This window comes from Lichenostomus cassidix, chromosome 11 (genome assembly GCF_008360975.1).
Source record: "Lichenostomus cassidix isolate B80296 chromosome 11, HeHo_3.0, whole genome shotgun sequence".
NCBI classification, from domain to species: Eukaryota; Metazoa; Chordata; class Aves; order Passeriformes; family Meliphagidae; genus Lichenostomus; species Lichenostomus cassidix.
In genome coordinates, this window is record NC_139492.1 from 12,512,499 (window position 1) to 12,539,230 (window position 26,732).

General features: G+C 47.5%; 1 long non-coding RNA gene across 1 annotated transcript; it reads right to left on the bottom strand.

Moving 5' to 3' along the window:
* Positions 1–20,948: 20,948 nt before the first annotated feature.
* On the bottom strand, positions 20,949–25,704 carry LOC146432322 (uncharacterized). The gene is made up of 4 exons (XR_014854551.1): positions 25,057–25,704; positions 23,823–23,894; positions 21,650–21,768; positions 20,949–21,092 (listed from the first exon to the last, which is right to left on the bottom strand). It is a non-coding gene; the product is annotated as an uncharacterized LOC146432322 (long non-coding RNA).
* Positions 25,705–26,732: the final 1,028 nt, after the last annotated feature.

The window sequence follows — 26,732 nt, forward strand, 5'->3', positions numbered from 1 at the left end:
GAAACCACTGTTGATATGCCGTTTCTCTGATGCTTTTTCTACAGTTTAGAACTCCAAGGGGTTAAGTGCTTTGGAGAAGTCATCTGGCTGAACGGGCCAGAACAGGTAATCAGATAATCTAACGATCCTGGGCTCACGACCCTGGCAGTAGCCGGAGGGCTTATAAGTGGCTCCCGCCTGTCCAGACGGGGTTGCCGCTCTTTTCCTGAGCTCGCTGAACTATTCTTTCCATGCCTTTGTTCTCTCCAGCGCCGTCTTTCTTTCAAAGGGATGCCACATGCCTGGAGTCCTCAAGCAGTGACGTTCGGGGAAGGGAAGGGGAAAACAGCTCTTTACACAAACTGTCTGCCCCGCGACTTTTAAAGTTGTTCGCACACGAACATAACTGGGCCCTCTGCTTCCTCTGGCACCCTGCTCCCAGGGTCCCCGGTTCCAGCTCTCCACCTTTGTGCGAAAGGGCCGGGAGGGTTACGAAAGTTGTGATTTAAAGTGAGTGGGAGACGCGAGTGGATCCTTAGGACAAGCAGGAAGCTGGAGGGCTGCTTGGGAAGTTTTTGATAGGCGTTGTCAGGCGGGAGCAGCACTCGGTGGCCTGGCTTTACTTCAGCTCGGAGAACTGGGAGAGCCCGGAGGTGTGGAGTTGCAAGTAAAGACCAAACCTGCAGAAAACCCAGAAAACGCTGGGTGTGCTGGCTCTGCAGAGCCCAAGCGTGCAGGCCCTGGTAGGGAGAAGTGCCCCCGCAGCTGGACGAAGAGGAGAACCTCGCTCCCTGTGCCTCCTTGCCAGGCCGCGCCCGGCGGGGCGGTGCCGGTGTCCGCAGGGTCAGTGCCCCATCCCCCCGCCTGCGCTGCCGGCTGTGTCCGCCAGGGGGCAGCGGCGCACCGGGCAGCGGGCGGGGCTGGTTCCCCGGCCGGGGCTGGAATCTCCTTCCCGGCCCGTGCCTTTCCCGGCGGCAATGCGCGCAGGGAGCCGCGCGGCTGGGGGCGGCCGGCACGGCACGGAGCGCGGGGAACGCAGGCTGAGCAAGACCCCTGCCGGGCCGGCGGGGGGGCGGGGGGAGCGGCCAGCGGGATCCTGGCGCTGCAGGACAGATTTGGCTTCTGGGAGCCTTCGAAAAAGAAAGGAGCAGGGGGAAGGCAAGAAGAGGAATTAAAATAATGCGTCTGAGCATTGTTCGGCTCGGTTGGGATGGTTTTTATATAGGTCGGGATATTTATGTCAGTAAAACATGATGGAAGGGCTGTATTGTTTCCCTGCTATCCATCTGTACCAGCACCGTATCCTATGGTATTTTTAACCATTCAGTATGGAGCCTGATCTGGCAGATGATTACAGAAAGAACAGAAAGGAAAAATAGAGCTGCATGACAGAGGACTTCCTTCCCGAGGCTGAGGAGTATCCCGCACAGTCCCCTTCCCGTATCCTGAAAGCATCAATCAGGCCAGCTGCGGCTGTGTGTGGTGGGTCAGGGGGGCCATGGGCGAGAGCTGCAGCCCTGGGGCCGGGCACAGGGAGAGCTTTGTGGAGCTGCACTCCCAGGCCGGCCCGCGCTTCGGCACAAGGGGCGCAGGAAGGCTCAGTAGTACCACGAGGCTGAGGAAATCGCCAGCCCTCACTTGATTAAACTGGAGTTTTGATTCGAAGTTGCTTTATTTGGGGAAAATCAAAGGTAGTCTTCTGTTTCTGCATCTGTGCCCCAACTGTTCTGCCACTAAGAGGTTTTGGAGATGAACTTGGAAGCAGAGGGGCAGAAAGTTCCTTCTGGTTTGCAGTTTCTTTGTTCAGCTTCCTACTTGGAGCATTTATATAAGAACGTGTCATGAAATGAAAAAAATGGATTAAAAGATGGAAAGTTCCATTTAGACGTTGAATTAGATTTGGGTCAGAAATGGATACTCTTTGTTAGCTACCTCTGAGTTTCAAAAACAAGGAAACAAAACTGCCCCCAAGTTAGAAACAAAGCCCCCTGACTCTGCCCACCGCCCCAGCCAGATCCAGAGGGGATCCCCAGAGGATCCAGAGTGTTTAGAGCAGTGGGACTGACAGGCAGGTAACCAGGAGCACTCCTCCTCCTCCTGTGCAGGAAGCACTGTACCCACCTAAATGATACGGATCCTGTAGAAAATTGTGTGTTGTTTTGATTTTCTAGAATAACATGAAGCAAATGCAGACTGGCTCATCTATTAACAATCTCCTCAATATGCTATTGAAAGATTTGATAAATGCAACAGCACTTAAACAGCTCTTTTTCTCCAAAATTCCCCAAGTTAGAAAACACCCCTTGACACACTGGGTTCTCTACTGTCTTCCCACAGTGGCAAAGTGGGCTTGAAAACTCTGCTCACAAGCCTCAAGTGGGACTCTGAAGGAACGAGTTTAATTTCATTTTTTTATGTGGGAAGTTAACAAAATTAGCATTATTGTGCTCTGCAGGGTGAGTGCTGTGCAGGCCAGCCAGCCACACAGTGCTGAGCTCTGTGCAGCAGAGCAAGGTGCCCTGTCTGCTGCTATTTTGTACAGCTCCGCAATATTCTTGCTGATTTTTATAATGAAACTGATCGCCTTTAATATCTTATTGGAGAACTGAGAAGTGTTAGGAGAAAAACACTTGCTCCTTTCTCCACAGGGTGGAGCATGGCTGTGGCAGGGAGGTCACCTGGCTGAGGGGTGCACTGGGGCTGCTGGGGACATTAACACATCCTGCATCCCTTACCAAAGGGCCTGGAGCTGAACCACAGTCCCACAAAGGCAGTATCCTCCTGTGCTGCTGATGTACCATGTGCTGGCCTGGGCAGGGCAGGGTGTCTCATGCCAATGTCCTGGGCCTGTCTGCCTGGAAAACTGCATCCCCTCAGAAGTGGAATTGTTTTTCAGCATGGAAAACAATCCTTCATCCCACTGGTATGCAAAGTCACCTCCCGTGCTTAGGCACAAACTGAATTACCTGATTAATGTAAGTCTTCATCTGTACTTTCAGCGTGGGCTAATTTTAGAGCTTGGAATAAGGTTGATAATGGATTTGGTTGGTCAGAAATAGCTATTCTGCTTTGAATACACTGAGCTGAATCAAGATGAATTTCCCCACAGAGGCAAGTTGTTGAAGCTAAGTGGGTTTTGCCCATATTGTGTGTCATCTGCAATTAGCCATCAGGGCAGGGCCTCACAGAGGTGGGCACTAGGCTTAGCTGGGCTCCTCAGCACCGTGAGGGCCCTGCCCCATCCAGAAAGAGACAGGGTGCTCCAATAGCTGCCCCAACCTGCCTGCCAGTCCCAGCTCTTCCCTGTGGGATGGGGTACCTTGGTCCCCCTGATGGCAGAACTGTGAGCTCCCTGGGGACACAGGCTAGTTTTGGTACTGTCAGTGTTTATTTATGGTACCCTGAAGGTGACACTTTGCTGTCTGTTTTGCTGGTTTCTATTTGAAAATAAATTGCTGTGTCAAAAAATTGATGCAGCAGGATGAGATACCTGGAATGTTTTGGAGAATGGCGAGGTTTGGGAGGCACATTTGTCTGTGGATAAAAATGGAGAGAAGTTCTCTTAAAATCTCTCCCCAGTGCATTTGCGTTTGTGAGCCCCCTCCACATCTGCCTGTCCTCACTGCAGTACTGTGTGACGTGGTTATTCTGCCATCACACAGGCCTGCGACAGTGCACTGTCACTGGGAAGGTACCACACCTGAGCCAGCACACAGGGCTGTATGGAGACATTGGTATTTCAGGGAAGTCTTGAAAATAATTCAAATTCCATCTAGTCTCTTCCTTAAGAAAAATACAGCCAAAGAGAAATGGAATTCCAAAAGGAGGAAATATCCCTTCTCAAGTTTGATAATCCTCTCTGTGGGGCCTCCTTTCCTACTGCAAAGCACCTGCCCAGTGGGGATGTGGCCATGCTGGGTATCTCCACCATGCAGTGTGGCCCTTCCCCAGGCCCACTCTGACTCCCAGGCTGATGGAAATGTTGGAGGTGAGATTTCAATACTGAGGTTTGATGTGAAGGAGCCGTGGCAGGGATGTTGTTTCATGAAGAAATTGTTTGAGAGCAAATTGCCATGGATCAATGTAATCTAATTCCTTTGCTTCTGTGATCTAAATACATGCTTTAATAATTTATTAAGGGGAGCATCTAACGGGCAGGAGGGAAATGATAAATGATGGTTTAACAGAAAGTGGTATAGGCAATAAAATATTGAAGTCAGTCATTAAAAGGTGGGTGATGTCGAAGTAGTTAAAGATGGGGGGAGCGAGAAAGTAAAACAGGCTTTGAGTGTTGGGCAAGAAGCCCAACCATTAGAAAGTCTGGTGGGCATGAGGTTTGTTCTGTGCCTTTCCATAGAGATCCTAAAGGCATGGACTAGACTAAAGAGTCTTTCATCTCTGAACTAGATTTAAACTTAAAACTGAAGAGATACAATAGGAGGTTTCTGGTTCTCAAGATTCACTGTTCTTTTCTCCTCTGCTGTTAGCTTACTGAAGTTCACAAAAAGGGTTTGTTATGGCTTGAGCTGCTGGACGTGGGGCAGAGCACCCCTAAAGCATCCTTGCAGGCAGCTCGGTGCTGTTGGAGGGCTCAGATGCACACAGCCATCCAGGTGCCACTGTGTCAGCCATGCTCCCTTCCCTCTTGCTGTATGGCCCATTTGCAGAAGAAAGTAAAAGCAGACAAAAGCTGTTCTGAAGTGCTTTTAAAGGGAAACATCCTCACTGCTGACTCTGTCCACAGAGAGGGAAAGGACTGAAGCTGCACAGCAGTAACCATATCTGGGGCAAAAATAGCACCAGGAGGTACCAGGAGGATTTAATTGCACTGAAAGTTCAGCAGATCTTGTTCATGTGTTCGAATATAAGCATTCAGCTGAGTCTCATCAGGATCATAGAGAGTGGTAAATTCTGCTTCTTCCTGGGCTTTATTTTCTGTACTTGTGGGGGACCTCACACAAACTGACACACAGAGACTGTGGGTCCTGTTCACACTGTATCTTTGCGTTTGCTTGTGCAGAAGCTTTTAGTAGCACATCACAGGGGCATCATCTGGTAAACACCAAAATGGAGAGTTGTAGGGTTTTGGATTTTTTGGCCTTATTATGTCTTTAAATACCTTATAATGTGTTATTTAGGTTCCTGGACATAATTCTGCATTAAATAGAATGCAATAGGAACGACTTATCTGAGACTTGCTCTACCTTTCAGACAAGGTTGTGTCTGGGACACCAGTTTGATTTTCTGCCACACTGGAAAGTCTTCCTGATAGCCCTGAGCATGTTTCTGAACTGCAGGATCCTGGTGATGGGACAGTACTCAGGCTTGTGAGGGCTTAGACAGGCTGATCATTGAGGGCTAAAGAATGCTATAGAGAATTAATTATTTGCTCCACGTATCCTTGATTTTGCACCCAATAACAGTAATCATAGGAAATTGTAATTTGCATTGATTTTCTATATATTTAATGTTTTTTAAAGTTTACTCTGCAGAAAAGCAGCATTGATCTCTTATACAATTCTGGATCCTGGTGGTACTCTGTGATCTCTTCATGTATTTCTTTTGCTATTAATAGTACTTACTGATTTGTATGTAGTAAGTGATTTAGTCATAACTATTTGGAGGCCATATTTTCCAGGGACTTCTTGTGGTTTTACAATATCATTACTAATGGGATGAATTTCAAATAAATTCAAGTTTGTTTAACATTTAGCAACCTGAACTCTATGTAAGCATTGCTTCTGGTGTGCCTGCTCTTAATGGCCAGTGTGCATTTGGAAAGGTTTGTATCCATGACATTGCTTCAACAGAAAAGCACTGAAATAAATAAACGCAACAGTAACACTTTGCCAAACTGTGTTCCAGACAAAATCCTTCCCCCCACTTTCATTCACCTCTAATTATGACTGGCCCCTCCCCTCTCCCCCCTCTTGCCAGGCTTTCATTCCTGCATTTATGTGGTGCTCCGGAGCTGTTGGTTGGAGGAGCTCCACAATGGGGACAGGAGTTGGGACAGAGCGGCTGACAGGAGTAATGGCTTTGCTTTGTACGTCTGTCAGCTAATGCTTAACTAATGCAGAATTACTGTCAGCCTCCCATGGAGCTCACTTTCCTCTCCACCTGAATGCGTAATGACTCCGTGGCAAGGAATTTGAAATAAACACTTAATGGCTGGACATTTAGAAAATTAGGAAAGTAGCCGAAGTTTATCACGGTTATTGTTTCGCCAGCTCTCTCTGCCCCGTGACAGGTGTGGGACAGTAGGTACTGCAAACCTACCGTGCCAAGCCCCTCACGGTGCAGGTGGCTCCCGGGCAAGCCTCTGCCCACCGGGCACCTACCACAGTGGGATGCAGTGCTGCCTGGGGACACCAGCAACTGCTGATGCCTGGGGCTTTCTGGTCGAGTTGGGGCTGACTTCCCCTGAAGGGGTGCTCTGCATGCAGGAATCTGTCCCCAGTGCCAAGCCCCTTGCTGGTATCAGCATTGTCCCACAGCAGTGCTGGTGCGTGGGACTTCTCCTGGGCTGCAGTGCACCCTGGAGCCGCCGCGATGCTTCGCCCCAGAGAGCAGAGCAGTCCCTGCTGAGCTCTTGTCGCTCAGTTTGCAAACCCCTTTGGAACTATGTGGGAGGAAATATGTTTTCTAAATGGCAGTCATTACCAGCTAATGGGAATGTTAGCAAACGGGGAGAGCTTGGAGACGCGGGGGTGGTTGAGTGGGGGCTAGCAGCAGGGCTGTGCCACCACGGGGGCTTGGCAGGATGTGGGGGCTTGCTGTGGGCAGGCTCAAGACAGCCAGTACCTCCAAAAATAACTGCTGGACCTGGTGAACTATGCCTTGGTAGGATGGAGGCAAACCCAGGTGATATCTCCTTGTAGTCAGGATTATGTTCCTACTCCTCGATGTCTGCTCCCTCCTGCAGAGGTGCCCAATGGCATATGGGAACATATGAGTGTTTCCATGCTTCTTTTGGACAAAGTGGTCTGGGTTAGTTTTTGTCAATTTTGGCTCAACTCTGCATGGACAATAAGGGTCTGTAGTGGCCTGCAGCCTGCCCTAGCAGCACGGTGACAGCTGGGGCCGGCTGTACTTCCTACTGATACAGCTGGGATCAGAGGCAGTTCTTTGTCCAAGGTCCAGTCCTCCTGAGGTCTCCTTGGAATCTGCACCAAAATCATTCCAGGTAGTGCATTTCTACCTGCCTTGTCTGTCATCAGAAATGTTTGGAAAACAGCCTTGACCTCCCTGCTTTGGGCAGGAAGGGTTGAAGAGCACAGAAAAATTTTGGAGGTGGAAACATTTCCCCTGATGCTGTTAAAAAAGTTGCACATCACGTTCTTCAGTGAACTGAGTATCCTCTTGCATGTGGTGCAATAGCTGCGTTAGATCACAACAGAAGACAATTGGCTGGGCTGAGATACCTGCTGTGAGTGGGCAGTTGTGAGTTCCTTGACACAAGGATGGGACCACCCTGCCATGTAGGAGGATGTTTTCTGACCTCAGCTGTCAAATTTGAATTTGTTGTTGTTGGTTTTTTCCCCCATGTACTACTTTTCAGCTAGCAGAAAACATTCATGAGAATAATTTGGCTGAAAAAATTTAAATCTACCATAATTTCTCAGTACAACCACCAGGGAAAATACATTGCACATACAAATATTGGATGAGGTTTTAAAAACAAGTGGTGTCAAAGGTGATTGGTGTTTAGTCTTTGAAATACTACATGAAACTTGTATTTGAAAACCCAAGCATGAGTCAAAAGCACAGAGCGAAGGCTGGGGCTGCTGGGCTGTTGTGCTGATGTGGGTGATGGAAGGAGGCCACAGCATGAGCTGGTGACCAGCTGCTTGGCCAACCTTGGATGGACACAGGGTTTCAGGAGGTGAAACTGTCCCATGCACACAGCCATGAGACAGGCTGGCAGTGTCCTCCTTGGGAGCACAGCCGGTGCCCTGCCCTGTGACCGTGCCCTGCCCCTGTGCTGCCACAGGCCACGGGTGCCTTTGACCCATGTATACTGTATTATATCAATGCTGCCTGTTGAAGGGCATGGCTGTAAGGTGATGTGCGGCCCTGGGGAGGAGATGCCTGTGGTGGGCCCTGCAGGCAGTTGGCTCCCATTCCCAGCAGTGCCCTGGGGGTCAGGCAGAACTTCCCACTGGCTTGTTAATAACCAGACATGGAGTGAGTCCTTGATGCTGGGATTTAATATGGGCTGTAGTTATTAATGCATTTGAAAAACAGAAACCACAAGTGAGATGCCATCTCCAAGTTGCACTAATGGAAGGATTGTTCCATTTTACTTAGCACAAGCCATTAAAACAGCTTTCAACAAATACCCTGTGCATAAAGATATCTAGGAAGAAACTGGTCACTGAACCTTAGTGTTTGCACACTCGTTCGCCAAGATAATAAAAATAATGCTTAATTAAATAGAATCATTAGTTTAATAAGGACTTACTGTTTCTGAAAACAGATTTGAAAGCTATTTCTGAAAGTCTGTGTCTTTCAAGAAGATGTTGCACATGTTTTCTGCCAGAGTGCTAGGAAAGAGTTCTGTGCATCTTTAACTATCCCACACATTGACTGAGCTGCTGGAAATCAGCATGTTTGCCACCCTGCTCCCCAGGCCCTGCCAAATGAGTCAATGTCACTGGGTTGAATTACACAGGGTCTGTTGGTGGGTAGGACAAGTACACAGTTGTTATGTATGGGTCAGTCATGCCCTGTACCAGATTCCATCATTTCCAAATAAATGGAAATTGACCTTATGTTTAGACAGTGTCCTTGGAAAAACTTACTTCCAACTTATAGCACCCACAGTGACCCCACAGGCTTCCACTCTTGGGTCTCCTAAAGCTGTACAAAATGAAGGGGTGTTTGCTCAGCTCTTACAGGGCTCCTGTACTTCTGCCAAGAAGTGGCAAACATGGTATGCTTATCTAGATCCATGTGGGCCAAATATTACCTTCCTCCACATTCAGCTGTGAAATTACTTAATAGGACTGGACACCCCCATCCTTTCCAGGGATTAGATCTCTCCTTCAAACAGCCACTTCCATATTCCATCAATGTGTTCCCCATGGCACCATCACCTGTCTCCTAACAGGCACAGCTCTCCTTGTTTTGTTAAATTTGGTGCGCAGTTTTGCATCATCCCTTTTGAAGGGGAGGCTCCATGCAGGCTCATTCGTGTAGTTCCAGCAGACCTAAAAAGTCAGTCTTCACCTCTTCTTGGTACAGCTCCATCTGCAGAAATCAGAGCATAAACGCAGAGTGAGAAAGGGCAGCAACAACAAGAGCAGAAGAAAGCAGCGTGCCTGGGAGAGGGATATGAGGAGTAAAAGAGAGAATTTTCTTTGATGTATTCATTTCCTCTTATTAGTATCCATCTAGTGGTGCTCAGGCTGAGATAGCTGACCTGTCCAAAAGTTAGTGATCCACACAAAATCCACTCCCGATAGTGCAAAAGTACAGACATCACAGAATGAAAATAGCAGAAGTCAAGATGAAGGAGGAAACCACGGGCTGCCAGATATGAGTGGGAATAACCTAAGTTCACCCAAGTGGCAGAGGTACTATCTTAGTTTGTGGAGAGTGAGGGGAAAAAATGTCTTAACAATCTCATTCTCCCACCTATAAGCACATCTCTTCTGTTTTCTATGCTGCTACTGATAAAGACTGCCCATGCTTGAAAGGACCTGGCAGGGTACAAGGTCAACCTTACACAATTTCCTCTAATTGTGTGGGTCTGGCTGACCTCCTTATTCCAGTGCAAGGAGGGATAATGGCAGGCAGAGATGACAAGGGAAAAAGACAGCCAAAACTTTTCCTGTCCTTGTGTCAGGAGACTTCCTACCATCACAGAGTGCAATTTCCATAATACAGGCTCTGGGTGTGCGGGGGCTGGCTCCTCCCACGGCCTGCCAGAGACTGCAGCCTGCCAACACTGCCCATGCAAAGCACTCTGCAAGAGGCACAGGGCACTACACACCCAAATTAGCCCGGTCTGCCTGGAGCACGTGGCAAGCTTAGGTTTGCCCCACTCTCGGCTTTCTGTTCCTCTACCAAGGCATTGGGTTGTTTTGCTGAATAGAATAAGGGGGGAAATACACCTGTGTGTGTCTTTACCTATGTGCTGTGAGCCAGCCCTGTGCTCTGCTGTGTAATCGCCTCCTTCAGCTGCAGGTCCTGGAAATGCTACATCCTCTTTTCTTAGTTTAGAGTTTTGCTATTTGCAGGAGATCTGCATCATCTGCCTAGGTGAAAGTGGTAACTCATCCCTTGGGTGATCTACCACCCAGACATTGTGTCATGGCCCCCAGAGCACCGGCCACTCCAAATCAGAGGGAAGTGCATCACGCTGCTCTCCACAGCAGCACTTGTGCAGCTCTTCCCAGTAGGTTTCTTTAAGTCTTGCCAGTCCTGGAAGGAGGTGTATTGGGCATTGGTACTAGCTTAAAAGTTTATTTGAATTGCTCCCTGGGGATTTGGCCAGCTTTGTGTTCAGCTCTGTTGGAAAGAGTTGAGAAGAAATTTCACAGAGACAGTAAGTCAATAGGTTTCGCTTATAAGCTCATAGGTATCGCTTCATAATAATGTCTTTTGACAAATGGATGTCAGTTCTCCAGAAACTTAGCTCAAGAAAGCAGAAAATGAAAACTTGCTGCAAGTTTTTACTGCCAATGCTTCATGTCCAATCACAGGGAGCCTGCACCGTCTCCTTTCTCAGCGCTTGTGCTCCTGAGGAAATGAAAATCTAATGGATGGACAGCAGTAAAATATATCACTGGCTCCTAAAACTATGGGAAATAGTATCACAGGGAATAATTATTCAGAACCACTAAAGAGTTCTGTAAAGAGGAAATGTGTTTTTAGAACAGATCTGTCACTGCTAGAAGAAGCTGCAGGGTGTGCTCAGTTGGTCTGTGAGTGAGTGAGTGAGTGAGTGAGTGAGTGAGTGAGGCTACAAAGCCTGGGGGCTGTGTCCACCTCTGGTTCCCTACTCTTTGTACCCCAATGCCATCTTCCTGCACAGAAACCCTGATGAATTGAAATTACATTTGCAGGATATTCAGCCTAATGCTCGTGCTTGTAGCTTGCAAGAGCTTTGCCTGGCCCTAGTGAGGAGATCACAGGTCAGTCTCGCTGGACTGTTTTCAAAAGCAGCCTTTAAATCTGTGCACTGAAATGGCTCTCTCACTGAAAAAGCCTGAGAAAGCCTGGGTGAGCAGCCTGGCTGTGCCAGAGCACTGGCTGGGGACTGCAAGTGGGAGTGGTGTAGAAAAGCCCCCAGACAAACAAGTGTAGAGGTTGATCCTGGGCTGTCTTGAAAAAGTGCATTGTATCTTCTTTTCTAGCTTTTAATTTCTGCCCAGACATATTGAACAGCCCTCTCAAGTCATGTGAGGGTGTTAGGATGTGCAAAAGAGAAAAAACCTGGTAGGATGCCGTTTAACAAAGCTGTGGGTTGACATGGCAGCATGGTGATGATACAGCAACTCTGTGTGCCCAGAACACCACATGATGACAGACCCCCTTGGGGGTAATGTACCAGGGCCAGACCTGTACTCTTTAACACTGCTCCCCTCCAGCACTTGCAAGCCACCCCAAATAAGGACAATCCCCTAATTTTTACTCCAAAGGCTCAGTGATCATCTGCTGTAAGCTGCAGCTAATGACTCATGGTCCGTGGAGAGCTTTCCAGTTGTACTGTTAAACTCTTAGATATGCACTTAAATCTTATGTTAACAATAAAATGTGAAAATGTGCACATCCAGGTAAAGGCTTCATGGAGAATGGAAGCATGAGGCTCAAAAATATCTTAACTATATAAATATTTTGTTTAATAAAAGGGTAATGTTATATATGTATTTTACCAAGGAATTTCTAGCTGCCTGTTTTCCTGAGTGTCATGGAAATATCTTGGAATAATTACTAGGTAGACAGACAGATTTAGCCTTTAATGTAACAGAGTTTTTTAAAGCTGGATGTAGTTTGTTACTCCCCATGCTCTGCAATTATACTGGGCTGCCCATCATGTAGGGGGATTCCTGGGGCACTGGGATCAGATCATGGTATGGCACTTTGAAGGTCTATCCATTGCATGGATAACATTAAATACTCTTACCTCAGGCTTTGCAGAATTCAGGAGTGTGAAATGGTAGAGAATGGTGGGTATAACTGTATGGGGAAAAAGAACTAATGCTGTGGGATAAATGCATACCCAAATACTTTAAATTTTTGTTGCTTAAAAACCAGCTTACTCCCAGAAATATTCAAGATGAGAGCCATCATCCTTTTACCCTTTTAGCCAAAAAAGATGCAGGCTGCAGGAGCCAGCAGCCCACGGAAAATAGAAACTAATTCAAGGACTGCATAAAACTACAGCTGGCTATAAATCACAAACTTTAACCTCATATCCCAACTGTCCTACATATTCCAAGAGTGCATTATTTTTCAGTCTTACATTTACCATTCTGAAGGTTACAAGAAATTAACATGAAGTCTATTTATCCCAATGTGGTCATTTTAATTTCTATGTGTGTGCTGCCTGAAACAGCACATCAGTGATTGCCCTAAGCTCTATAACCACAATTTGCCAGCTGACATGAAAGTTATGGTGACACAGAAAGTGACTTTATTTAATACTGAGTGTACCTGGGGACTGAAACTTGTTCCCTATTTTGGGGAGGACAAGCCAAGAGTGAAGCAGGGTCTCATGTGGGATGGGGTTCCAGAAGGAGGAATGAATGCTGAAGCAGTCACCCCTGTCCTACTCTTTTGGCAGCCTGTTGTGCCACAGAGACACCAGGTTTGCTTGATGTAGAACTTACAGATCACACTGGTTTAAATTTCAGCCACAGGAGGCATCTGATGCTTTTATTTGGGGTAGCCACTACAGCAAGTACTATTTTTTCCAGTTAATTTTAGACATCAAGGGAACCTAATTCCTTGGGGTTGCTCCCGGTGCTGCAGCCTGAGAAAGCACAGCACCGTGTCGGTGATCAGTTCTCCACTGGGGCTGCCGTGATGTGCTGCTCCACACTGCTCCAAAAGAACTGGGGCTGCTGTAATTAACGTAGCAAAACCTTGCTTCTGGTGTCTGTTAATTCCTTACGTTTATACGGTGAAGAGTGCTGAAGAATGGAACTAAAATATTCAATGTTTGAAAAAGGAAGGAAAAAGGTCGCAGGGATGAAACCAACTCCTGTGCGTGGAGAAATAGGCATTGGCAGGCCCGAGGTGTGGGGCTGTGGCTGGGAAGGCTTGGAGAGAGCAAAGTGTACCGTCTGGGTGTGGACGCCTCCCATCATCCATTTTCTTCAAAACGAATGCAACCATGGCAAAAATCTTGCAGTTACTTTCGCAGGGTGATGAAGGACAAGAAAATTTCTTGCTGCAACAGGACCCCCAACAGTCTCACCTCTTTGTTACTTAACTGGTGTCTAAATGAGACCTGCGGGAAGGAAGCAGGAAGGGCTGGTGCTCTTCAAAACAGGTCGGTCTTAAAATACACATTTCACTATCCAGACAAAAGTGAACAATTTGCATATTTTACCTAGGATATTGTGAGTACAGTGCAGCTCCTGCTGCTGGACTTTTGCTGGCTGCAGGTATAAGGTTTCAGACTGAATATTTCTGGATTTTCACATTCCTCTCCACATGGAGCTGCACCGTTTTAGAATCCCCCAGTAACAGCACTGATGTTTTTACACTTGTATTTAATTCATCAGGATCTTCACGTCTCAAAACTGGATCAGAAAAAATTTTAATTGAAGGTTAGCTAATTGCCGTCAGAAGCAACATCTACAATTCATGTTTGAGGAACATGAAGACTGGGACTTTGTGAAGCTCAAGCAGGAGAGGCAGCATGGCCCCGGTGTCACAAGAAGGTTATCGAGAGAGGAGTAGTTGCAGATTCTCTTCGTGGAGATAAACCAAGGAGTCAGTTGCTCTTAAATATGAGCATATGCTTAAGTTAATTTGATTTTCATACTAGATTAAACATGGTGATCATTAACCAAGGCACTTGAGCTCAGAAGAAATCTCTTTGCAGCCTGAGGAGGGCATACACTGAGACCATTTGGGCTCTAGGTTCCCCTGCCCATGGACAGTATCCTCCTCTGGAGCCAGCTGGGCTTCTGGGGAGACTGTGCCTCCCTTTCCTGGGGGCTTGGTCCCACACACATGGATGTTTTCTAATTCTCTTCAGCCCAAATGTGTCACATTATGGCAGATCAGCATGAACCCACCTGCGTGAGAGCTGGTGCAGGAACCTCAGAGGGGTGCCTGGCAGCTATGCGGAGGGGAAGGATGCTGGACATTGGTGTGTTCATAGATGATGCCCTAATTCAGTTTCCAAACAGTGCTTTGCATTTAGGTTATGCTGAGAGGGAGTACCCTGCAGCTAAGCAGGAAAAAATCCCCAGATTTACAAGCTTGGGGGTTTGCACCAGTTTCTCTGCAGCCGTGCATAAGCAGTGCAAGTGAAACCAGGCTGCAGGTTCCGCAGGCAGGCAAAGCTCAAGAGACTTGCCAGGCCAGACATGTCACTGCAGCAGAGCCATAGCTGAACGTGGGCATGCCCTGCCTTGTGGGCAGCTGGTACCCACAGCCTGGCTCCATGCAAACAGTCCTTGCCACATGCCTCCCCACTGATGAGTGCTTGGCTTCTTCAGTGCCAGGGCCAGCTTATTTTTCTGGGAAGGAGGCATTTTTGCAGACAGCAGAACTGCTCTCCTGTGTGCTACTTAGGAGGACCTCCCATGCCCCAGATACATCAAAGTGTATAACATTATCTCCTAATGGAAGCGCTGGGATTCTGCTTCAGGACTTTGCTACATTGAGGCACTTTCTCACTGGGAGAGCAGGACCCAAGGGTGCTGCTGCTGTGGGCAGTGACAGGCAGCTCGTGGATGTGGCACCTGCAGGAAGCAGAGACCCAACAAGAGTTTAAATTGGATATCCCTGCCAAGGGAGCCCCTTGGCACCGGGCACCATGAGGTCTCTGCTGGTGTTAATCTCACTCATGTCTTCCTGCTGCGCTTCCTCCAGGGATGTGTTTGTAATGGGGTTGGAGGGTGCCAGCAATCCATAAGAGTGACAGACAAGCTGTTATATTGTTGTATTTTGCTACCTATCATTTTAATGTCACTTTTAATGTATGAATTATACCCCCATTGTGTGTAATTATATTTCTCCTCCCAACCCTGCTCAAGGAACAATGAAAAGATGGAGCTGTTAATATTAAAAACAGCACATCTCTCTCAAAAAAAGTTAGAGGTCACACCTTAATTCCTAGTGCATGAGGATAGTTAATCAAAAGATGATGGGACTAGAATGAGTATGGGGACAGAAATATCCTGCACAATTTCTTGTGGAATTTAATTAGAAAGGTAGTATTAATAGCATCTGTATGTGCAACTCTATTTTGCCTTGTAATGTGAGTAGTCTTACCTGGAACTAGACTGATGAAAAGCCCATTGAGCTTCTTTTTCTTTCCTCATCTTTTGTTTCTTTTTCTTCCTGTAATAAAGGAAAATAGTGATCCAAAATCAATAATAATAATAATAATAATAATAATAATAATAATAATAATACTTAATAGCAATAAACCCCAGCAGGAAACCACTCCTATAATCTCTCTTTAGAATTTCTCTTTTAGATCAAGAGATGATGTTAATCGATGAGGCATTTTGCAAAAGTTCGTGCTCTACTTGTCCCAGTAATGAACCTTCAACCTTTAATTCTCTTAGTAGCACAGAGTTCCTCGATGGGAAAGTCACTGTGGGGGCCTTCATGTTGAAAAGCCAATTATTTATGCTAACTGGGGGCTTGGTACTGCTTGACTTTGGTCCCTGGTTGCTTGGGCAGGCCTGTTCCTGGGCCACCCCGTCACTGCGGGATGAGTGCTGGCTGCAGATCAGAGCTTCCAGACCGCTTTTTTCCCAAATGATGTACTGTGCTCCCAGGGCAGGGACCTCAGTCTAGCTTCAGATTTGCAGAGTATGCCTGCTGGATGGCATGACGGGAGAGTGTTTTAGCAGAAATATAGATAGCTCATTATAACAAAGAAGTGGATTTCCTTCCCTCCCCACTCAAAACAGACTCTGTTTTTTAATACTCTTTTTTATTAATTTTCTCACAAAATGAGAAAAACTGAATTTAGTCAGTGTCTTACAACTTGATTTCAATTATGAGATCATAAAGCAAACTCTGTTTCTTAATGAATTAAGAAATTAATTGAATTCACCATGGCTTGCAAAATGCTTTGTTCAGATGAAAACTGCGACTAAAATGTGAAGCATTTTCTTAGAGGTTGTTTCATTTGCTTTCCCTTTGTGGTTCCCACATGGGTGGGCTGGAGGTTGGCTCAGGGTGGCAGGCAGAGCGTGGCCTAGCTGTGCCTGGTGCTGGGGTGCAGGTTTGCAGCTCTGATGGGATGAAATGGGAGATGTGAACCACAGGGAGGTGAGAGAATGTGAGGAGGAAGCCAACACTAAATAGGATGGGTCATCCATTGGGGTCATGCATCTGTTCCCTGCTGTGTTTCAATGAACTCTATATATGAGTCAAACAGGGTATTCTTCAAGTGCCTTTTTCTTTTTTTAATTATTTTTTAATTTTTCTGTTAGCAATCCTGATGCTAAAGGAGATCAGGCACTTAAGCCAAATTAAATTTCATCCTTAGTCTCCAAGCATGCTCTGATGCTGATGCTCGAGACCTGACTCAAGCCAACTCCACTGATGCCATTTTCTTTAGCTGGGGCCAGGAGCTTGTCCAGTGGTTTCAAAACAACAGAAAGTGTGCTCATGTGTCCCCTAGGACATCTCTGCCCAACGTAAATGCTTTAAATTGCCCTTCTGCTTTTTGACGTCCTTGTATTTTCAGAAATACTCCTTTTCTTAGGACAATGAATGACCTGCACAACTTATGGTTATTGTTGGAGCCTTCCCCTGGCAGTGCGTGCCCCACAAAGAGCACAGGCTGGATGGCCGTGTGGAGCAGGGCCTCAGTATGGCAACCACGGAGAGACAAGGGGTTTCCAGTCTCCTGTCTCTAACACTGGAATAAATGAAGACCATTACCAACCAAACCACTTGGCAAAGCCAGTTCCTTGCCCTGACATGGGGCTGTTTGCCCATTGAGGTTTTATGGTATCACAGGTAGAAAAGAAGCCAAAGCTTTTCCTGAGCTGCACCACAAAGTGCTTGTACTTCATCAAGAGCTGCCTCCATAGTTCTGGTGTCAGGAATTGAGATTTCCCAGAGCAGCAGTAATGGGATAAGCCCTTCACAGCAGGGATGGCCAGACTGGGGAGCATAGCAGGCCACTCTATTAGCACATGCCTTTTAGGAAGGGGGAGCACTTGGGTACCTCAAAACGTGGATTTGTACCTCCCTAGGCAAAAGATCGCGTTATGCAAGGCAGGTTTGCTTTGACCTCTAGATAAAGACAATTTCTGCTAAGCATTCAGGCTGTTATTTGGCTGTAGCACGTTGTTTTCCTGAAGATTCTTCAATGTGGGCTTCCTAGGAAAACCAAGATCTTATTTTGTATATGACATATGCAGGATGGTCTCTCATCATGTCCGGCAAAGATTTAAAAAGTATGAGGGAGCAAGTGTCATCTGGACATGAATGTTTAAACACAGTCCTTCTGGGATCATTTGAGTCCCTGAGCTGAGGGGTGTACAGTTAGATCACTGACTCAGCTCAGTGATTTTTATGATTACATGGAGCCAGGCGACATTCTAAGGGCTGAGCACCTATGTGAATAATAATTAATCTCACCATTTGCATTCCTCCAGCATGCCTGCTTTTCCAGCCAATGGCCCTGCCTACCTTTTGGAAGTAGTGGAATTCAGTGCTTGGTTTATGTCTCATCAGGTGGTGAGACATAAACCTCACCACCTCAGGTGCGGTGTGAGTGCATTGACCTGAGATGCGGTGCTGCAGGGCTAGCTGTGCCTGCCATGGGACCACTGTGCACATACAGCCACGGTAGGCCAGTCCAGCCAGCCAGGCAGTGTAGAAGGGGATCACAGCTCACTGGAGTGAGAGTCCACTGCCAGCACTGCTGCAGAGAGGCATTTTGTGACAAGGAGCATATGTTCCCAAAAGCGTGTGATAGGATGAGCTGGGATAGTCTCATGGCTTCTTGTGCTGCTGGCTAGTGTCGCCGCAGAGGAGGTGGAAACCTACATGGGCCTGGGCATTCTTCCTCTGCAAAACCTTTTATTTCTGGAAAGGAACCAGTGGCTGCAGCATGAGTGGAGAAGAGGATGGGTACTGCCTTCATGTAGGGGCACAGGCATATTCAGGCACTGGGGCCGCTGGCGACTGTCGAGGATTTCCAGCAACTCTTGGCTCTCAGGCTCATGCAGGCACTTGGGCTCCAATTATAGTGATATCTTGCTCTCAGTCCAATTAAAATTTCATAATCTCTCCACCAGCTGGGGTGGACAGAGTGTATGCCAGGTCAAGAAATATCTTCTAGCTACAGTACTTCTCTGGGAAGTTTTTGGTTCCATGAGGAATAGTACCTATACGGATCTGATGGAGAAGGGCTGTAAAACTGCAGAACTTGCAGCTTCCTTGCAGCCCTTTTTGCAAGCTATTTTATTCTACGTTTGGGGGCAGGAAAATTAGGCTTTGAAATATGAGTTGTAGATAAGGCTGTGAGGAAGCTTAGGATCACAGCCTTAGGTGAAAATAAAACTGTAATACATAAAGCATTAAAAAGGTGAAGTATAATGGCAGCCTCCAAAGACTTGTGAACAGCTGCAAGGCAGTCTGCCTTATTGCTGCGATTTTAACATGAATTATATGACACTAGGAAAGACCTGCTCCTGATCAGAGAAATGGCTACATGGCTGTTTGCTGCAATACACCGAGGGTTCTATTTTAATCAGAGGTAGCTGCCATTCGGCCACCTTTTTGTTAATGGTGTTATTGATTATTCGGAGCTGCTCACAAGCCTCAAAGCACTTTACAGAATTCGGGGAAGCCTCTAGAGCAGAGTCGTTGTTTGTTAGTTTGTTTTTCTTCTGCAGAGCAGTTTTGCTGCAGACCAAATCCTGAGATCTGTACTTAGCTCCACCTTAGCCAGACCTTGCTTAGCCAAAGCTTGCGCTGGCTTTGGTGCTCACCCAGCAAAGGCAGTGCATGGCTCAAGATCCCATCCAGTGCAAGTAGCCAATGGCATAAAATGCTTGGATTTTGCCCAATAATTAAATTTGTAAATAATACATTAATTAATTAATTTGGGTCTTGCAGATGCCCATCTTTGAGCTGCGTGTTTCTCACAATTTGGGAATGGCTTGTTGTGGGCAGAGCCAGGTAGGATTCACTGCTGCAGCCCCATGTAGAACAGGAAGTTTGGGGCATACAGCCCAGGCATTGCTTGTGCATTCGAGCATGTTTTGATTCACCAGCCTCAGTGAGCAGAGACTCAACCCCAACAACTGCCCATGTCTCTCCCTAGAGCTTTGAATTGAGAATATGATATGCTGGGAGATAATTTGCTCTCTGAACTTGCACCAGAGATGCAGCTAGCGAGGTGCAATGACTTTTCATCAAGTAGGAAAAGTTTCAGAGCAGAAGTCATCACCTGCTGCGAGCAGCTTCGGGCCTGGCATGACAGCAGCAGTGCTGCTACCATCTGTTGGTGAACAGCAGAAAAGGAGCAACAATAAACCCTTAATAAATCACATCTCAGGCACGCAGGTATTCATGGCACCACGTTGGCCGCCGTCCCTTGGTGAGCACAGGAAGATGTGCTGTGCTGCAAAGACTCCTCAGGAAAGTTGGGTCAGAAGCTGCCCTGGGGACAGTGCCAGCTGTGCTGGCACTGGTGAGCAGCAGGTGACACTCAGCTTGGGGCAGAGAGGAAGGCAGGCAGCAGGCAGCGTGCTGCAGCAGGCTGGTGAGCAGCAGTGGCCTCCCACCTTGTTTTCCTCCAAAATCCATCCCTAGTGGCTACCCCTCAGGGGAGTGGGAGGGATGGCAAAGGCAGGGGCAATGTCAGGGGGACAGCACAGTTCCTGGGCTGCAGCTTTGCCAAGGCCACCCCGTGTGCTGAGAAGCGCAGCCTCTGCAGGCACAGTGAGTGTTGGGGCCAGCAAGCCCGGCAGGGTGTCTTCAGGGCACAGCAGCTGTGTGGAGCAGCCCTGGCACGGTGGGAATCTCCTGGTGAGTTAATTCTGTATTCCCAGGCCCCTTTAGCAGAATGTCCTGGTGTGGGGGAGCCTGGCAGAGCTGCAAAGAGGGTGGGCTGAGTCACTGCAAACAATGGCTTTAAGAAAGTGATGGTATGTCTTAGCATCCAAGAAATACTTGTAGGGATCTTAACCTGCCCTTGAAGGTGCTGCTAACCCCTGGCGGAATGGTTATGGCTCCAGACTTTATTTTTTGTTTTAGAGGACACTCTATTTATCATTTAAAAGTGCTCTCTAAGATGGCAACTAGCCTTGACCACAGCTCATCTTCCCAGCTCCCTGTGGAGCAGGGTTCCTGCAGCTCCCACAGAGGTTTTCTGTAAATGTTGTAAAGCTCTTTTTGTATTTTTAATAACAAGGTGGACAATAAACTCTATTTAGAGGGATATCTTCCTTTTGCAGGAGTATCATGTATACCTCTTTCTTATTTGTTGCCGTCTGTTCCTACAACCCTCTTGCAAATGGGTAATCCTTGTTCTGATTTTTTTTCTAGCAGGGATGTTTTGTTTTCCTGTTGGCTGATGCTGTCTGTTCAGTCTATGGAGGATTAACCTATGTGCTGTTGCTAGGTGGCCTTAAGCAAAGAAATAACGCAGATCACAGACTCCTACATTCCTACAGTATGTAACTCCCTTGTTCAGCAAGATTTTTCTTTCTCTGTCCCTCTCATGTTTTGTGTTTATGGTTGCAGAGGTATTTATTAGAAAATGCTCATATAATTTGAACAAAAATAATGGACCAGAATGCTCTAAAATGTCAGGTTTATTTGATCTTAAAATATTTAGTAACTCTCTTTGCCAGCTCTTTCCATGGTTTGTCTTCTGACAGTGTCTAAGCCTCTTCCATAATTTTCAGATTTTTCTCTTCCTCATGTGAAGTCTTGGGCTCCTGAGGGATACACAGCTCATCATTACAGCTCACAGGGACTGGAAAAGGGGGGCTCCAGTAGGGCTGAGGATTGCATGCCTCTGAGACCACCCAGGTGTGTCACTGGGGTCAGAGCATGATGGGTCTGGGCATCCCATTTTGTACAAAAAAGTACCAAGAGCAAGGAAGAGCTCAAGGAAGAGCTGCAAAAGTGATTGCAGGGCTGACAGAATCATCTGGGGAGGAAAGATTAGAATTTTGTAGCTCAAGCATGCCTGCCTGCCAGGCCGCTGTCTACCAGTGCCTGTCATATTTTGCAGCACTTTAGTGCTTTTGCTGAAAGGACCTCTGAAGTCTCTTATGACCCAAATAGAGCCTAAATCATGGAGCATTCCCCAGAGAGACATAGCAGTTATTGGCTCTGTTTTCTCCTGGTGAAACTGAGGCAGAGTGATTCAAGAACATTGTTTTCCTCATGGCATATGCTCGAATGCACAGTTCTCAGAAGTAACTGCTCTTCTCACTTCTCGTGGACACAGAGCCCGAGAGGCACTGCCCCAAGGCCATAGAATACTCACCAAAAACCCCGCCACCCTTCTGTTGACTCCAGAGCCTAACTTCTGTCTCTGCTCCAGCTCCTGTCTCTGCCGGTATTGCTCTGGTCCTCTGTGCCTTGCCTTCACGGACACATTTTCTGCTAACAAAAACAGTGAGAGGGATTTGTGGTGTGGTTTCATAGTGAAACAGGACTCTGCAGCCTTCTTTTGTGAGTGCATATCTGTACCAATTTCTGACATTATTAGAAAGGCAGTGAATTCAAAGGCACGCAGTTTCTTCAGGTGGGGTAGAAGAGAACACCCTGTGAGGGCAGATGGCTGTCTCCTTGCTGCGTGTCCCTGGAGAGGATACCAGCAGTTCTGGCTCTTCCTGGGAGACCTTTGGTGTCTGCACCTCCAGAGATAGCCATCAGAATGAACACATTGTATTTATCTGGAAAGCCTTTTATCCTAACCTTTTTTTAATCCTGTTTTTGGACAAGTAATTCCCTCTACTGACTGCTGATACCTTGGGATTTAAGTTTCTTTTTTATTTTAACCCCTCCTACTATTTGAACTGCTCATAAGCAGCATTTATCAGCCTTCTTCAGAAGCTGATTAGAGCTGAGCAAATACATCACTGTGAATATTTCATGACTTGGGGTTTAAATTTTTCACGTCTTTTCTTGAGAGTTCATTTTATAGACATTTTCTGATATGCAGTTATTCTTAAATAATTTGAAATCTCCCGAAATTGCACACTGGACTCCTAAATGAATATTTCACAGCGATGCCGCACAGGGCAGTTAACAACTGGCTGTGTAAAGCCCACAGTGCTGCAGACAAGTCCAGCCAGCTCCATCCATGATGACCCCATGCAGCTGTGTTCTGAATCTGCACACTCAGGTGTGCAAATGTAGGCAGTTGTTGCCACAAACATTTTCCATATTCAAAACATGATTGCTCTTACTGTTTTGTCCATGAATACTCAGGTCATTTGACAGTAAGGAAAAGAAAGGCAGGTACAGTACAGCCCCAGGCAGAGTTGGCAAAACCCACTCCAAATTACAGACATCTTTGTTTTGCATCACTATCAGTTGCCCGCCTCTATTTCTGATTCCCAGCTAGGAGTGATGTGACTGACGGGCCTGCAGAGTGCTTACCATGGATACATTCCTCCTTCTCAGCCTCTTGTTTTTCAGGCTGGCTCGCATGTTGAATCTGGCAGTTTGCATTAATAAAATAGGTTGGTCTGAAATGCCCACAGGACTTTTTTTCTCCTCGCACAGCAGGGTGGTTTTTTTTGTATATACAAAGGACTCTGATGTAAAAATACATATTTCTACAAAGCTCTTCTGTTCTTCCTCCTGCAGCTCTTTAGTTTGGCTGCCCCAGCCTCACCCCAGTGCTCTGTGCTGTGGGTGGCCATCTGCACCCTGCAAACTCAGCATCACTGCCAGGATGGGCTGATTGGAATACGGCTTCACTGGGGGCCTCATACACACTGCTGGAGCTCACTGCCATGGGGAAGGGTGGGCTGGAAACAAGGAAATGGCATAGGGTTTAGGAGCAGTCTAGATCACAGCTAGCTCCAGCATTGGCTGCCTTGGCAAGCCTTCCTTCGTTACCAAGTGTCACTGTGTCTCAGTGACCTGTTCTCATCCAGCTAGGCTGCCTTTATCCTGTGGTCATTGGATAGGAGACTGCTAAAAATAACCTGAAGAGGCAAACTTCTTTGTCCACACTGATGTTAGTAGCTCACAGGAACTGGAGGAGCTGCAGAGAGCACCTGGGAACACCCCCTGTCCCAATGCCACCCTGACTATGACAGGAGGCCTGTGGTGGTGCTGGACAGGGTGCATCTGAATGTACAGAACTCCCAGAACAGAACAGGGGGATGAGGACCCACAGGCAGACCTCTGCAGCCATCCCAGCACTAGTGCCACTGACCATGCCATCTTTTTCCTCCTGCCATGGCAGTGCCTGAGGCAGCAGCTGGCATTTCTTCCTCCAAAGGACTGGTGCTCCAGCCCCATGCATTAGTGTGGACACCCAGAGCAGTGAGGCACATGGCCTGGAAGGAGTGCCAGCGCCCCACACCATGTCTCACCCTGTGGGGGACAAACCTCCCTCTGCAAATCGCTGGACAAGAAACAAACTGCTGTGTGTTAGGAACTATTTTAACTCCTGAGGAAATCAGGACAGTTGTTGCTACCTTCTGAAATGACTCACAGTCCTGCAGTAGCCTCCAGCTGAGAGCTCTGCCAGGTGCAGATGCCTGCAAATGCTAAAACAGAAATTGTGATGGTTTTGCAAACTTTCTACAAACTTTTGTAAACTTTGTACAAATAAGCAATCTTCTGCAGGTTGCCTTTTTTCCCCCTTTCTTAGATAGGATAGGTCCCTGTTCCCCACTCCCAGCTAAAATTAGGAAAGTGTTAAAAACCTTGCACTAGCTATGTATTACTTTGAAAATATGAAGGCTAATGTTTGAGAAGACCTGAATTTGCTGGGAATTCGTTTCCACTGAAAGTCAACAGGATTTCCCTAAATTCATTGGGAAACCTCAGCCTAAATGCCTATTAAGATATGCCGGACACTTCAGGAACATTTCACAAACTAAAAGCAGAATCATTGATGTAATCGAAACTTCCTGAAGTTTCTGCCGGCCTCCGGTATCAGGAGTGCTCAGCTGTTGGTTACTAATGGTCACACAGCAAAGAGAAGGCTCATACAAATGTTATGTCTTATTGCTATTGATTGGTTGTAAGGGTATGACTTGACCAGAGTATGGTGAAATAGATTAACTTAATTAATTATTTATTGCCTAGTAACTAGATATTTAATGTGTCTGTACAGCTATTGTGTCTCCTCTGCATTTTGATTAACATTTTCTTCATGCAGAGGAACAAACTCGTGCAGTAAAACATCCTTTCTGACATGAAATCTAGTGGCTGCGCGATGCCTGCCCCCGGCGAGGGTGGTTCCCCTCGGGAGCTGGACCCTATGTGGAGCAGCCACGGCTGCACCGAGCGGCGGAGCCTCCCCGAGGCCACGGCACTTCAAAAGCCCCCCGTGCCCCCGCCAGCGATGCCGTTCCACAGCCTCGGCCGAGACAGCGGCGCACGCAGAGGCGAGCAGACAGCACTGGCGGGGGTGAATCGGTGTGTGCCCCGGCTAGGAGCGGCGGGGGCAGGCAGGCACCAGGGCCCCCGACCCCCGCTGCGGGGCTGGCGGCAGCGCGGTGCGTGTCGCGGCGGGCTTTCGAGGCCCGGGCCAGGCTGGCACGAACCTGAGCGGCCGCAGACCGGAGGCTTTGGGTGGCGTACGGCTGCCCCGGAGAGGAGCCGTGCCCGGCGGGAGAGCCCGCGCCGCCCCTGCCTCCTCCTCCTCCTCCGCGCCCCCGCTCCGGCCCCCGCCTCGCCCCGCGGCGGCGCTCGCTTTCTCACAGCTCCCGCTGCTTCCCGTTCCTCCCCCGGCTCCCGTTGCTATGCCCCGCCGAGCCGGCCGCCAGCAGGAATTCGTGGCCTGTCCAGCTGCTCTCAGCGTGACCCCGCGCCCCGGCTGTGCCGCCGTGAGCCCCTACGAGCTGCTCGCCCGAGGCTGGGCACGACACCAGAGCTGCGGGCTCCCAAATGGTGCACCGGGCTCCTTTCCCACGGCGTGGCTACACGGAGGTGTGTTTTTTCCTCCCTCGAGAAGACATGTCGGGATCATGTTGTTCCCTGAGTGGAGATGGCTGTCGAGAATGACCATCACTTTGGGTTCACGTTCCCCCGGGATCTCCGGGCACGAGCACTTAGCCCTGCAGCCGCCACTGTGGCCGGCCAGAGCCTGCCTCGCAGCACCCACAGTGCCCGCCAGCTGCGTGGCGATGTCCAAACTGCCTCGGTGCTGTGCTGTGCTGTGCCCTTCCAGCTGGACCCCCACGGCAGTGCCGAGCCGGGAAAACCCAGAGCCACCTGGCAGTCCTCAGGAGTCTGGTCCCCCAGACAGCAGCAGTGGTTGCCCGGAGAAGCATGCAAGCTTCCTTCAGGAGTGGGAGTTTTTCATCTGCTGCCCTGGTTGATGTTTGTGCCTGCCTCTGGGAAATTCCACACACCGGGCCTCTGGGCATTCGGTGCCTGATTGGAGGACACAACAATAATACTCAGCAACGTAGCAAGATAACCAAATAAATAGCAGGGCAATTTTTTAAAGTTGGTATTGCTATATGTATTTTAAGAATTTTCACTGATGCATTTAAAAATGTGCTTTAGCATTTAAAAATAAACCCCTAAAAATAAATGTAAACAAATCCGGTTCTATGTAAATGCCGTGGCCTCTCCCATTTTGCTCAGCTGACTGTAAACCTTATCACTGATAAGACTTACTCCTTTCTATCTACAAAAGGAGTCCTAATAAGAGAAAAATAAACACTGCCAATCATAGGATTTAAAGAGGACATCAGTTGGGCTGATAACAGGGAAATATTCTGTGACCATTCCAAAGCCCTCTGGAGAGATGAAACTTAGAGCGATCTGAAGAAACCTCCACAGATTCTATAGAAGCTACTTGACAAATCTTACTTAATTTAATAGAAAGTGAGATCTTTTCCCTGGGTTTTTGGCATCATAATTCAATACCAACGAGATAATTTTCTATTCAATAGAGAAGAGATAACTTTCTTGTGAAGTTTTTTACAAGAATAAAAATTCCATGTTCTCACACTGCCACCTGCTCCCCACGACAAGCTCATCCATGTGACCACACCAAATCAGAAGAGGTACCATAAATATCTCGGTATTAAAGAACAAACTTTCTTTAAAATGCCTTTCAAAACTGCCTGCGGGTCTGCCTGTGCAGCTGTGGGGTTTGCTAATCAATAGCACCATGCAGTACGTTGTGTCTTTTTGCGTAATTACAGAATGAAAGCAGGCACGAAAAAGAAGCAAGTGGAAACTATTAATTTTGTAGAATGGGACTTGATTTGTGTTTCAGTTTTCTTTTCTTCAGTTCAGTGGGAAGGAGTTGGAAGAGGAGGTGACAACAGTTCAGCTGCCTGTCCTCAAGCTGCGTGATTAAATGTGAAGCCGCTGTTTGGACTTTGCTTTCCTGGACCTATGTACAGCTCTGAGGGTAGAGA